This window comes from Helianthus annuus, chromosome 6 (assembly GCF_002127325.2).
Source record: "Helianthus annuus cultivar XRQ/B chromosome 6, HanXRQr2.0-SUNRISE, whole genome shotgun sequence".
Lineage (NCBI taxonomy): Eukaryota > Viridiplantae > Streptophyta > Magnoliopsida > Asterales > Asteraceae > Helianthus > Helianthus annuus.
In genome coordinates this window covers 32,720,023-32,734,940 of record NC_035438.2, presented here as the reverse complement: position 1 = coordinate 32,734,940, position 14,918 = coordinate 32,720,023, and the positions used below count along the sequence as shown (strand labels likewise).

General features: G+C 34.4%; 1 long non-coding RNA gene across 1 annotated transcript; it reads right to left on the bottom strand.

Annotated features, from left to right (window-relative positions):
* Positions 1–9,200: 9,200 nt before the first annotated feature.
* LOC110863898 lies at positions 9,201–10,283 on the bottom strand. The gene is made up of 3 exons (XR_002549456.2): positions 10,221–10,283; positions 10,029–10,114; positions 9,201–9,859 (listed from the first exon to the last, which is right to left on the bottom strand). It is a non-coding gene; the product is annotated as an uncharacterized LOC110863898 (long non-coding RNA).
* Between the last annotated feature and the right edge of the window lie 4,635 nt (positions 10,284–14,918).

The window sequence follows — 14,918 nt, the reverse complement described above, 5'->3', positions numbered from 1 at the left end:
TACATAATATATTATAGACCAGTGGCGGATATACCTTAGGCCGGGGGACAACGTCCGCTACGGCTTGGCGCGGAAAAATTTGGAAAAATTAGTGTAAATTTTGGAAAAATTTGAGGTTTTTTCGATTTCGTTACGGCTTATTTATAAAACGTTACGGCTTGACGGATTTTCTAGATCCGCCGCTGTTATAGACTTATTATAAATCATGAATCAATACTTGAAACCAATTTTAAATAAAAATTTCTAAATACGCGAATTAGTGTTATTTCCCTTTCTATTGATCAAGGCATGTGCATGTCTATCATTGTACCACTATAGTTTGCAATCATAGAAGTTACAAATCTATGTGAATCTTATGATTAAAAGTTAAAAGCTTTGGATGTTACTTCGATGGGAAACATTGAGAGATATAACTAAAATAGTCATTTTGATGGTTGTGTTATACTTCTATAGCTATATTAGAAGAAAATTATGTCTATATCCATAAGATACGTAACTCTATAGTCGTGTGTCTACTTTTCTCTTATATCATATTTCATCTCATTAATGCGGGTTAAACCGCACGTTATGCCTGGCCAATAGTTGCGTATCAACTTTTCGTTCACTCGTCTTTTGCAAACGTACCATTGGTGGTAGTTAGCTCATAAACATTTAAATAAATACGATATGTGGACTTGCGTATCATCCATTTTTTCGCCTAGCTAAGACAAAGACAAGAATACAATACTTTACCACCGCGATAGTTCATAATGTATTGGAGGTTTCTTAGTGATGACACTGATTCAAAAGTATCAAAGATCTTTAGAATCGCAAGATCAATTTTTGCTTGCGAATGGTTGGTAATGTTGGACTAGCTACCACCGCGAGTAGTGAATACAACATTTTAACTTATCAAAAGATAATAAAGCGCCATGCGTGCAACATCGTACCTACTTGTATTCATGATACCTGGATGAAAAAAGTAGAGCCTAAGTCCAATTTAGTGCTCGTATTCGATGGTTTGAATTCAACTAGTCGCTTAACAAGCGCATCATACTAAAAGAAAAAGTCGCTACTACCCACGAGTAGTATAACCCAGGTTGAAATTAGTGATATACCCCAAAATTCAAGCCGAGCTACATTACGTGGAGCCTGATTAGGCTATAGGGTGTGGTCATGACCCTCATGACCACCATGACCCTCCACGTCATTGCCATGTAACCCACCTCTAATTCATCATCCAAAACCACTACCCTAAGGGTGTGGTCATGACCCAAACCACTAGCCCCTTATTCATTTTAATTTATTTTTGTCTAGAGAAAAAGGAAATGATTTGTTGAAAAATGGAAAGGAGGACCATGGTTGCCATGGTTTAATCCATGCAAACCATGGTGGATCAAGCAACGGGGTGGTGTAGCATTTCATTCATGTTCCTAGGTGGCAAATCATGTCCCAACCATTACCCCACACCCAATAGCCTTATAAAGTTAAAATAGTATAGTATATAATATATATAACAATGTTCTGTAGATGAAAGCAAATTTAGAACTCTTAATACTTAAAATATCTCAATGACAAGAAGGAATCGTCTCAAATAACAAGTTTATATTTTATTCTAAGAATCAAGTCTATAACAAGTTTATATTTTATATATACTAAGAATCAAGTCTTTATTAAATATGGCATTTTTTTCTTTTAACTCACATGACTTTGATCGACTTTCAAATTTGGCATTTATTTAGTTAAAGGAAAAACATATACACAATCAAGACTTTTTTTTTTACTGTAGTGCACCAAAGTTGTAACACTAATGGTAAAATAATTCATTTCCTAATCGATCAAGCTCCGTTTAATTAGCCCTATTGATACGTGCAGTTATTCTATGTTCTCTTAATTAGTCTCAAGAAGGTAGAAGCTAGGCATGAATTAGTCAAATGTAAAACTATATGTTACATTGTTTCTCAAACCCGTTAAAGATTACTATAGATTTAACCTATTAATACCTTTTTTTTCATAGGAAATTATTGGTATTACATTATTTAAGAGCTCTTAGCTTCCCTTCGTTTGTCCATCAGAATAATCATATGAGTAGACAGGTGAACTAGCAAACGGTTCTTCCCTCGCAAAATGACAAGCTCGAACACATGGTTCTGTAAGTGTGAATTATTTGCACTTGTTTTATTTGCTATAAAGAAAAGTGAAAATATATAAATCTTATTTAAGTGCTAATTGCTTTGATCTTGTTAAAATAAAATATACAATATAAAATCATATATATTAAGCAATATAAACTTTATTATGAGTAAATTCCTTTTTGAGTTCTTGTGTTTTAGAGTTTTAACTATTTGAGTTCAAAATCAAAATGTTTAACGCCATGAGTCCCTAGACGTTTTTATTATAACCATTTGAGTCCTTTTGAGTCGAATTTTTAACCTTTTGAGTCCATTTTTTTAACAAAATTGAACTCAAAACGTTATAAAATGAACACAATTGGACTCAAAACGTCATAAAATGAGCGGTTAGGGACTTAGAGCGTTAAACTTTTTTATTTTGGACTCAAATGGTTAAAACCACTAAAACACAGAGACTCAAAAACTAATTTACTCCTTTATTATATATTAAATCTCCAAACACTTAATAAAAATCCTTACAAATCGTTGAAAAGTTTATTTGTATGAACAAGGTAATTTTGATTTAATTTTATGGAAATAATAAGATCTTGTCACTTATGCTGTTAATTAATAGAAGATATGATAATAATCAAGTAGTACCCAGTCTAATAAGAGTGTGAGGAAAGTGCATGATTTGATTCATATGTAGCTTGGTGAATAAGCAAACATGGAATCTCTTGTATCATTTTGGCTTTTTTGAACATCAGAAACGTGATATAATCATCACCACCTTTGCTTTCCATCAAACACCTTTCTCAGTTTTCGGGTTGGTAACCGGCAACAAATATTTTCATATTAAATAATACATTTAAGCTTTCATACATATTCACCTTCTCACATGTAAACCAAAATACCAAATGCTAGCTAGCTTCAAATGATATATTGCATTTCTATTAATTATGGTGTTTGAATGTTGTATTTCAATATAATAATTTATTTCATGGGATGGTGGTCTATTAGTAAACACAAAACCTTTAAACATCTTTGAAAGAAGAAGTTTTAGATTCAAATCTCACAAACGATATGAAATAAAAGAAATTTTCCGTTAAAAATCATAACTTATTTGATGTACATTTAAACAAAAGTATACCGTAAGTTATATTAAACTATTAAAGAATTTATTACATGATGATATTAATGAAAAGGTTAAATTAAGATGAACTCTAGTACTCTACGTGCATTATCACTTCACGATACTAAGAGATTAAGTAAACTTGATTTGAAATCTACGAAAAAAGTATGATTACCTTACTTTAATTTTATATTAGTACTCCTCAAATAACTAAATGAGTGTTAATAACTAATAAACGGTTTCGATTAATGTAACATGAGACTTTCATCTTCACCTTCTCAATTTTTAATTATATTTTAATTAAATATATTTTTTAATAATAAATACATAGATATCACTTATTATAAATGTCAAAATATTTTTTCCTGATTTATAATAATTAAGTCAAATATTGTATATTATGGTATATGATACAATTTCAATTTTAATCTTCATACCTAAACTATTTCCAATCTAATTTTCGTTGTATCTATAATTTTGATTTTATGACTTGATATCCTCCTATATAATTCTTCTTTAAAAATGAGAAAGATGATAAGCTTTCGCGTAGCACATCCAATGTCGTCTACAAAAAGTCTTTAGAAACTTCTAATATGTATTTGTTCAATAGATTTATAGATTGTAAATGTAACATTGATTTGTAATTTTTCGTTATTATGTATAATGTGGTATATAACTATTATAAATATTTTTAAATTGCGTCATCTTTTGTATTCAACTCGTGTAGTATACGTGTATAACCTAGTAGATATATAGAGAGATATAATGACAAAGATAGAGTGGAAAATAGTGTAGTGTATGAATAAGATTTGGAGTTAACTGCCATTTTCGTCCCTGTGGTTTGGTCACTTTGGCCATTTCAGTCCATTTTTCAAAAATGCGCCATTTTCGTCCCCCACGTTCTGGAAAGGTGCCATTTCAGTCCAAAAATCATAACCCAGTTAAGTCAGTTAGTAAATAAGGACTGATTGTGCAAATTAGTAACATAAAGGACCATTTAAGTAAATATTAAACACCACCACCACTAGCCCTGCCACCACCACCACTCCGCTGCCACCACCACCGCCACCACAGCCCTGCCACCACCACCACTCCGCTGCCACCACCACCACCACCGCCACCACAGCCCTGCCACCACCACCACTCCGCTGCCACCACCACCACCGCCACCGCCACCACAGCCCTGCCACCACCACCACAGCCCTGCCACCACCACCACAGCCCTGCCACCACCACCACAGCCCTGCCACCACCGCCACCACAGCCCTGCCACCACCACCACTCCGCTGCCACCACCACTCTCACAGATCGTAAACAACTCCCCACGCTTTGTAATTGTTCAATAAGTATGCCCGACACCACGTGAAATCGGAGTTTTTATAAAAAATTCAAAGTGGAATTAATCCACAGAAGTTTGTCGATTAAGTGTCAAATTGTTGTGTTATTTAGAGTCCCTGAACCCATACGAAACTCTCACACCCTTCAAAATCCTTTACCCCTTCGAAAATACCCTCTGTTCATCGTCTGCAAGTCTCGCCGGAATACCCGTCGCCGGAGACTGTCGCCACGCCGTTGCACGCGATACCGGATCGGTTTTAATCACCAATCGGTATGTTTATACTTGTACAATGTTTCTGCAAATTTAATTTGAATATTATCCGGTATTGATCGAGAATTAGGCCGTTTGACTTCTGTTGGCCGTTTTGGGGAAGACGATGAACAGTAGCGTGGTCACCACCGCCGCCGCCGGAACCACCACCATCAGCGTCATCATCGTCATCATCTGGGGAAGGCAGCCCCACCGTCGCCGGTTCTCTCTCCCGCCTCGTTATATCTCTCTCTCTCTCTCTCTCTCTCTCCCTCTCTCTCTCTCTCCGACTTTCTCCCTCTCTCGTCTGATATGATGATGAACCGGCTGTGGTGGCGGTGGTGGCAGGGCTGTGGTGGTGGTGGCAGGGCTGTGGTGGCGGTGGTGGTGGTGGTGGCAGCGGAGTGGTGGTGGTGGCAGGGCTGTGGTGGCGGTGGTGGTGGCAGCGGAGTGGTGGTGGTGGTGTTTAATATTTACTTAAATGGTCCTTTATGTTACAAATTTACACAATTAGTCCTTATTTACTAACTGACTTAACTGGGTTATGATTTTTTGACTGAAACGGCACCTTTCCAAAACGTGGGGGACGAAAATGGCACATTTTTTAAAAATGGACTGAAATGGCCAAAGTGACCAAATCACAGGGACGAAAATGGCAGTTAACTCTAAGATTTGAGGGTGTGTGAATAAGATGGCCCTAAAAATATAAGACATCTAATAAAGCTAGATAAAATTTATAAAATTTCTAGTTTATATTTATATGCAAACTAGATTTATTAAACCTTGGGTAAATACTTAAAATCGAACTTGATAAAGATTCCCTCGATCAAGCATGAACTGTTCATCAAATACGTGTTGTTTGCTGAACAACATTAAATAATCATAATTAGAAAAAAATCGTATAAACATTACCCAAATAAAAATAATAATAAAGTTATTTAGAACTTATGAAAAGATATACATTTTAGATATATAGATTTAAGGTTTCATACATATTCACGTTCTCACACTGTACACCAAAATACCAAATGCTAGCTAGCTTCAAATGATATATTGCATTTCTATTAATTATGGTGTTTGAATATTGTATTTCAATAAAATTTATTTCACTAATGGGATGATGGTCTATTGGCATGCACAAAACCTTTAAACATCTTTGAAGGAGGAAATTGGAAAAATTACAAGTTTTGTCCTTTATCTTTATACCACTTTTCAGGCGGTGTCCTTTTTAATGAATGTTGACAGGCGGTGTCCTTTACTAGGTATTTTGTTGCAAGTTTAGTCCTTTACACCCAACCCAGTTAAAAACCCTGTTAATTGTTGGGTGTAAAGGACTAAACCTGCAACAAAATACCTAGGTAAAGGACTAAATTTGCAACAAAATACCTAGTAAAGGACACCGCCTGTCAACAATTAATAAGGTTTTTTAACTGGGTTGGGTGTAAAGGACTAAACTTGCAACAAAATATCTAGTAAAGGACACCGCCTGTCAACATTCGTTAAAAAGGACACCGTCTGAAAAGTGGTATAAAGATAAAGAACAATACTTGTAATTTTTCCGAGGAAATTTTAGATTCAAGTCTCACAGACGAAATGGAATAAAAGAAATTTTCCGTTAAAAAATCATAATTTATTTGATGTACTTTTAAACAAAAGTATACCGTAAGTTATATTAAACTATTAAAGAATTTATTACATGATGATATTAATGAAAAGGTTAAATTAAGATGAACTCTAGTACTCTACGTGCATTACCACTTCACTATACGTCTATACTAAGACCATATGTAATGGGGCTTTATAAGGGCATAAAAGATTTTGATAATACCCTTACACCATTACTCATGGGCATTATAGGGGCATGAAGAGTGAGGGGCATTTCTACGAAAAAGTACGATTACCTTACTTTAAGTTTATATAGTACTCCTCAAATAACTAAATGAGTGTTAATAACTAATAAAGGTTTCAATTAATAATTAATGACACATGAGATTTTCTTCTTCATCTTCTTAATTTTTAATTATATTTTAGTAAATATATTTTTTAATAATAAATACATAGATATCACTTATTATAAATGTCAAAATATTTTTTTTCCTGATTTATAATAATTAAGTCAAATATTCAATTTGTATATTATGGTATACGAAATAATTTCAATTTTAATCTTCATACCTAAACTATCTTCAAGCTAATTTTCGTTAGTATCTATAATTTTGATTTTATGACTTAATATCCTCCTATATAACTAGTTTAATACCCGTCCGGTGGACGGGTTACGCTAACAGCGTATCAATGCCCCACACGTGTCATTCACTCCACCGGTATCTATTTTTTAGGCATCCACACTGCTTATTACCACAAATCACCGTCGCTCTTCCCCAAACCTGCGTCACCTACCAACATCGACCACCACCGCTTTGCCCCAAATCGATGTTGGCCATATAACCACCGCCCATTTGAAAGCGCGTAGCTTTATTTGCTCATCAACCAAAACCCAAACGATGTTTTCTGTTTGAAATAGGGCTCCAACACCTACTCTTGAGTTTTCGTAAAGTGGCCATTGACTACAAAAACATTAAAAACACCCATAGTCAGCCGAAATATAACACCAAGTAACAGTCATGTACGGTAAGACAGTATATTCAACTTGATTTAATAAATCAGAATAAAACAAAATGGTAATACCTGAACTGAGTCTCATAAACATCATTAAATCAATTGTTCATGGTGTTCAGACACAACTGTTCAAAGCTTAAAAATTAAACTCGGTTTGTTTTTGCTTGACTAACTTAATAGTAACGGTCGTACCATTTTACTAAACTGTACCTTTTGTTTTATAATATTTTCAAGCGCGTCTCAAATTTAACCGATATTGTTTAATAATTGTACACTTGACCTTTAAATCTAACGTTCATGCCATGCTCCTTGGTAGAACAAACCAATCTACCTGCCCGTTTTGACCAACTTACTTGATATGCTTTGACCTATACTATAAAAAACTCATTTTGACCCATTACCCAAGTAAGAAACCTGTCTCGTTCGACCTTTAGGAAAACAAACCCATGCGACCCATTTAAAGAAAATGATACCTACTTAATAAAGCTAACATGCTTGACCTGTTCTATAAAGCTGACCCGTTTGACCCATTTAGCACGGACCCTTCCTACCAAACTCGTTTGGAGCAAATTATTTGACCTGCTTTGACACATGGGCATTTAAACAAACAAACTACATGCAACTTATAGTTCCACAGCATGTGTTGGCCAGTTAACGATCAACATGGGCAAGCTTTGGTATACAAAAAGAGGTTGAATAGGGTTGACTAAAAACATTGTGTGCTAAGTGTGATTACGGAATGTGTGTGTAAATTACAATAAAAAAACCAATTTTATGAAAAAGTGATTTAATATGCGATTTGCAACCCATTTTACCCGTTGGAGATGAAACATAACCCAAATTAACCCAACCCATTCCTCAAGTTAATTGATGGTAAATAGAGGGAAGAAATGAACCTTCTACGCATGTATTATGTATTAACTGATCTCCAACTGAAGCCACTAATGTTTTAGCATCGTCATCGCATCATCATCTGCCCCCAACGCCTCATTATTAGTTACGAATTTGCCACCATCAGCCATGTCATCCTCCACGTATACAAGTGGTCATATGACTCAGCAACAATCCCCTTAACCACATAAAGGAGTTTATAAAATAGTTAAGGCTTAGTATTAGAACAACAAAAAGAGGGCCAACCTTGTTTTTGAAAAATAGAAAGGTCGGAAAGAGACAAGTGTATGATCAAACGACTACTACAGAGTCTACAGTGATTGTTTTTTGAGCCTAAAGGTAAGTAAAGAGTTAACAATATACATCTTGTAACTTTTAATTAATAAGTTCCCACCGGTATTTGATCTTTTTAGACAAAGGTGACTGGTTGTACTTTACATAATTCACAATAAAAATATACGGTTACCTTTATATATCCATCATAAATCATGATACAAAGTGAAATCGCAAAGACATCATAAATCACCTTGAAGAGAAGACTCAAAAATAGAGGCCGGTTACCCAAGCTCCATGCAGCTAAATGATTTTCCCATGACCAATGTTCCTTGGCGTCAAAAGCATCAAATTCTATTGTCACTTACAAATAAAGAAGAATATGTTTAAAACAGTAACGTATTTAAAATCAAGAATAAAGATGATTTTGGTCATTTGATTTTTCTAAAATCCTTGTTTTGACTTGACTGGAACCTATTTTTTAGTCTTAACCCGGTTTGACCCGAACCAAATTGGACATGTTTTATACCAAACTGTTTTGACTTGTGACCCAACCTACCCGTTTAGCCAGGACTACATGTTGCAGCTATAAATGACACCGTTATATATTTCCCAATGACACCTTTAATATAAGAGATGTATTTGCCTCTCATAACTGTTTCTATTTATCTAGTGACATTTGGGAGTCAGATTTCTGCCAAGTTTTGACAGCACCAACCTAAATGGAGCAATCCTCAGGTTCACCTAGTAACTGCAAGTTGCAAGAGGGTTGATTACAAAGCCTTCAAATATATATTGCATACTTCACATGTTTAACGATTTTAATACGTAATATTACTGAAAGTAAGCATAAAATGATATAACATTACCGGATTCGGTGATCACAGTAAAGAAAGTTTGGTCCTCTCGGCTACTCGGTATGGGGCTCGTCCTTGGTGCGTCGAGGAGCAGCGACGGCCTGCGCACCGCCCCTCGGGTCGTCCCCGTTCTACCCTAGACGTTGAAGCTGGCCCTCACTTCTTTATCCAACACACACACAAAAATATACATACATACATATGTATGTATATATAAATGGGCTCATCCTCCACACCCCCAGCCCATCCCTTTAGGCTCATACCCACACCCGCTTACCTGGACACCTATGCGGTGAACCATCTTTTAAGGACTACCCTCCTCCACACCCCATAGTCTAACACCCCAACCAGCATGCTTTGGCATTTTCACAGCTTCAATGCTCCCAGTAACAGATCCAATTTGGTTAACCTATGATTACAAAACAATATAAGAACAATCAAATATCTATTTGGCAGACTCAAATTTCTGGTACTTGATTAAGCAGATGCATAATGAGCGGGTCAAATGAGTCAGGTAATGGCTTGGAAGGCATTCGAGAAAAAAAACATGCAAAAACAATGAAACAAACATGCATCACCTTTGAGTAATAGGGTACTCGCTCACAAACGATTTATAGAGATCTTTGAGCTGCACTTCGGATATTTTTTGAGACCCGTTGTTGTTCTACGTAAATGGGATCAATGAAACAAACATGCATCAGAGTGCAGTTATGGAGAAATATCCATTATTATTAAATATAAAAAATAATAAATATGAACTGGAAACACACCTCTTCCTTGAAGTTCAAATCACATGTCAATTCAGATGTAGCAACATTCATTCCAATTACAACCTACAAAAACGGGGGTTGAACAATCATCACACGTAGGCATGAAAAGATTGGGCTAACTCCCAAGCTACGAAACTGCTGAGAACTGCCAACACAGCGGTTAAACTTCTACTTACTTGTAGCCCCAATGTTTCTTCCTGTTCCTCCTATGGCACCAGCCATTTTGAAAATCAAAAGTATTAGTTTAGATATTATTGTTAATTTAACAATTATAAACACAAAGGAACATGTTACAACTTACCAGCAACTCAGGTGCTTCCTCAATTTCTTGTACCACCAACATTCGATTAGTTCACTTTCAAACTCTAAATGATTCGAAAACATGAAAAACAAAAACCTTTCCACCATAAAGGTTATAGAAACATTAATAAAACTTACAAAATGAAAAAAAAAATCCATATTAAAAGTTAGTAGACATTTCATCGAATACCTGGTAGGCGAAAAAACCACGCTCTAGCATACATGTATTTCCTTCATATATGCAAAATTTAGTACCTCCCCATCTGAAATCGGAAAATGAAAGGGTAAAGTGAGATTAGTATAAAATAAAATGCAAATTTAATGCCTCCCATTTGAAATTGGAAATTGAAAAGGGAAGTGAGATGAGTATAAATCAAATGCAAATCCAAATCGCAATTTGATGTTGGTTTACAATCTGATGGCTTCAGTGATACTAATGATGAAGAGGACGTGAATTAAGGGGATATACCATAATTAGGTTCACAGAGACGAACCTGATATATGCTATGTGATGGTGTGGTTCACTAATTCTTCATCGATTACAGTGGGGAAAAACCATAAGTAGCTTCAAGCCTTTAAGAGATCAGAGAAATCAGAAAACTTTGATAACAAATGCAAAATATGAGAGAGAGAGAGAGAGAGAGAGAGCAGTCTTTGCCGATGGTGGGTGGTGGAGGATTCATAATGGGTGACCTAGGGTGGTTGGGGAGGAGAAATCGGCGAACGTGGATGGAAACATGAACCTACAAAAATGGGATGGAGAAGAGATATAACTAAACTGCTAAAAACTTCTGTGAACCGTATAAAAAACATTTTTTAGGAAAAATTAAGATGCAACCACCAAAGTTGTGGAGATCATGTGAAGAAAAAGGTGGAACAAAACCACCTACAGAAAACTACCAATAACCGCCCTCAACCGCCATTAGAACGGTTATTTTTGTGAGTTTAAACGGCTGAGATTTAATCTCAGCATGATCCGACGGTGGAGATGGATTTCAAAAGTGGTTAGACTTAATGGGATCCATAGATATATATAATTCTCCTTTAAAAATGAGAAAGATGATAAGCTTTCGCGTAAGACATCCAATGTCGTCTAGAAAAAGTCTTTAGAAACTTCTAATATGTATTTGTTCAATAGATTTATAGATTGTAAATATAACATTGATTTGTAATTTTTCATTATTATGTATAATGTGGTATATACTTATTTATTATAAATATTTTTAAATTGCGTCAATTTTTATATTCTACTCGTGTAGTATATATAGAGACAAAGATAGATATAGTGACAAAGATAGAGTGGGAAATATAGTGTGTGAATAAAGATGGCCCTGAATATATAAGACATCTAATGAAGCTAGATAAAATTTATAAAATTTCTAGTTTAAATTTTATAAATGCAAACTAGATTTATTAAACCTTGGGTAAATACTTAAAATCGAACTTCATAAAGACCCCTCGATCAAGCATGAATTGCTCATCAACTACGTGTTGTTTTGCTGAACAACATTAAATAATCATAACTGGAAAAAAATCGTATAAACATTACCCAAATAAAAAAAAATATTTAGAAATTATGAAAAGATATACATTTTAGGTTGAAAAAGAAAATTGGCTATACAGTCGAAAGTAGATATTGAATGTTGTATCTTAATGTTAAAGACATGGTAAGCTGTTAGCTGGATAACTACCTCACATCACGATGTTGGTTTTAAGGTTTTCTTAATCATGATTGTTTTGTATTAAATTATAAACTGAAAAATAATAATTGATAATGATGGAATTACCTTGCTTGCTAAACTACCAAATCTTTACAACAGTCTTCTTTTTGCAATATGAGACCAAACATGTTGGATATTCTCATTATGTTTTTTTTCTCAATTAAACCACTTTTATGTAAGATATTTGACATCTTATAATTTTTACTCATGTCGCTAGTTTATATATATATATAAGAATTATAGAGAGAAAACTTAAGTATTTTAAGATCAAATACAAATAGGTCTTAACATATAGAAGAAAGTACAGTTTCAGTCCTTGAGGTTAACACCCGCTCGCAGGTTCAGTCTCTATTTCAAAAAATTCAACACTTCAGTCCCTGATAGGGATGAGCATGGTACCCGTTCAGTACCGAACCGGTACCGGTACCGAAAGTACCGGTATCGAAAATTCCTAAAAGTGTGTACCGGTACCGAATATACCCGGTACGGTACAGTACAGTTTGGTACCGGTACGGTACCGGTATTTTAGTGTAAAACTGGTACCGAACTAGTACCGAAAATGTCAAAAGTCGGTACCAAATGTATCCGGTTCGGTAAATTCGGTACCGGTTTTACCGGTATGGTACCGGTATTTTAATGTAAAAACCGGTAAATACCGGTACCGAAAATGTCAAAAGTCGGTACCGAATCGGTACGAAAATGTATCCAGTTCGGTAAATTCGGTACCGGTACCCAATACCATTTGCTCATCCCTAGTTGAGAAGAGCACATGGAAGTTTATAGAAATTGTAATATATAGAGAGTTATAAAGAAGAATGTTTGTACTTGCACTTTTGGTCCCCGAAGGGTATTATTGTCATTTAACACGTTCACTAACAGTGAAGTAACGCCAGTTTGCCCTATGGGTTTAATTGAATCAAATTGACAACGTCAGGGACTGAAGTGTTGAATATTTTGAAATGGGGACAGAACTTGTGAGCGAGTGTTAACCTCAGGGACCCTGAAACTATACTTTACTCTAACATATAAACTGACCTTAACATGAGAAGTGGATGAAGCTTTTTTTTTCATCTACTTAAGTATGATGTTTAATTGCAAAATATATTAAAAAAATCATGATTTTACACTAGTAAAGTAATTATGTAATTACTCTACTAGTGTAAATACATATTTTTTTTTGGATATATGAGACTAAAATACATGCTAATAAGATGGGAAAAACATTAAAAAAAATCCACTTCTTCATTTCTATGTTAAGCCAATTTGTATGTTAAAGACCCATTTGTACAATAATTTACTCTATATTTTTATTTTTATTATTAAAAAACAAAATAATCCCCTACTAATCAACAAATAAAAAAAATTAACTCGATACCTTTATTGTATTCTTTTTTTTTTTTCTCACATCGCACACACTTTTTTCTTGATTAAGAATTGATGATAACAAATTTTCTTATTTTCATGGAGTTGACGATAACGACTTATTTTCTTTTGAATTTGATGATTTTGTTTAATTGTTTAAGTATTTTATCAAGATTTTTTTATCTGTGATAATTATGACTTGTGGAATTTGTCTCCCTTGTTTTGTTAGTTTTTCTTTTTAATATCTTTTATAGTTGTCGATACAAAATAAAACTAATTGTTTACGGTTGCACATACATCATGTGTTTATGTTTTGCTCTAAGAAAATAACATAAATTGTTATATAAATTTTGTGATTTTTTTTTTCTCTTTTACTTTTCAAATTGTAGTTTTTATAGCTCATTCGGCTATTTTGGATCAACAAAAATATCTTGAATATGTGCATCAAACTTTTAAAGTTGGGTGCACAATTCATTATAATTACATTTATAAGGACATTTATACGCAGGATTAAGACAGGCCATAGAAACTTCTTAACTTTCAGCCGGTCCTTCCAAGTCCCAACGTCTACTATAACTTGCTTTCGGTTTTCCTCTATTTTGTAAGTGATGAAGAAAAATGCATTCTCCGTCTGAAGTCTATAAAATAAACAAAGAAAAATTGATTGGTAACATGAATCCCAAAAGCAACTAGTGGGGATTAAGTCATTTTGGTTTTGGTTTAAGTTTCCTGTGGAGTTTTTGGTTTGTCAATCTTGTTGTGTGTTAATGTTAGAACATTGACTTATGTGGTGGTTTTATTGACTTGTGCATTTTGGGGATGTTTTAATTTTCTTTATTCATCTAGAAATCCATCTGATGTTAAGGTTCTTATGTTTGTTGGTGGTTCTAAATTCTTCCTCCCATGTGTTTGGTGCCTTGTAGAAATTTGGGTTTGGTGTGGTGTTTGTCTTTTATTGTTTGTTTTTGTGTTTAATGCATATTTGTTCATCAAAAGAAAAAAAAAACTATATTGAAGTTCTCTATATCCCACTTCTATAACATTAAAATGTTCATTTGTAAACATGTTAAAACTGAAGAAGATGAGGGTTCATATGTAACATCAATATCACTCTTCTTTAGTTCTTTAAGCTTCCCACTGTCTTTAACACACTACTTGATTTTAAAATTGAGTCAATATCTTCACACGTGAATGGCTCTAAACTGAACCTCATGTTCATGAATTGTATAGACACTAATCTAGACTACATTATACCATGAAAGAGAAAAATATGTTTATAGGGGCACACTTTAAACTCTTAAGCCTTTTTCTATAA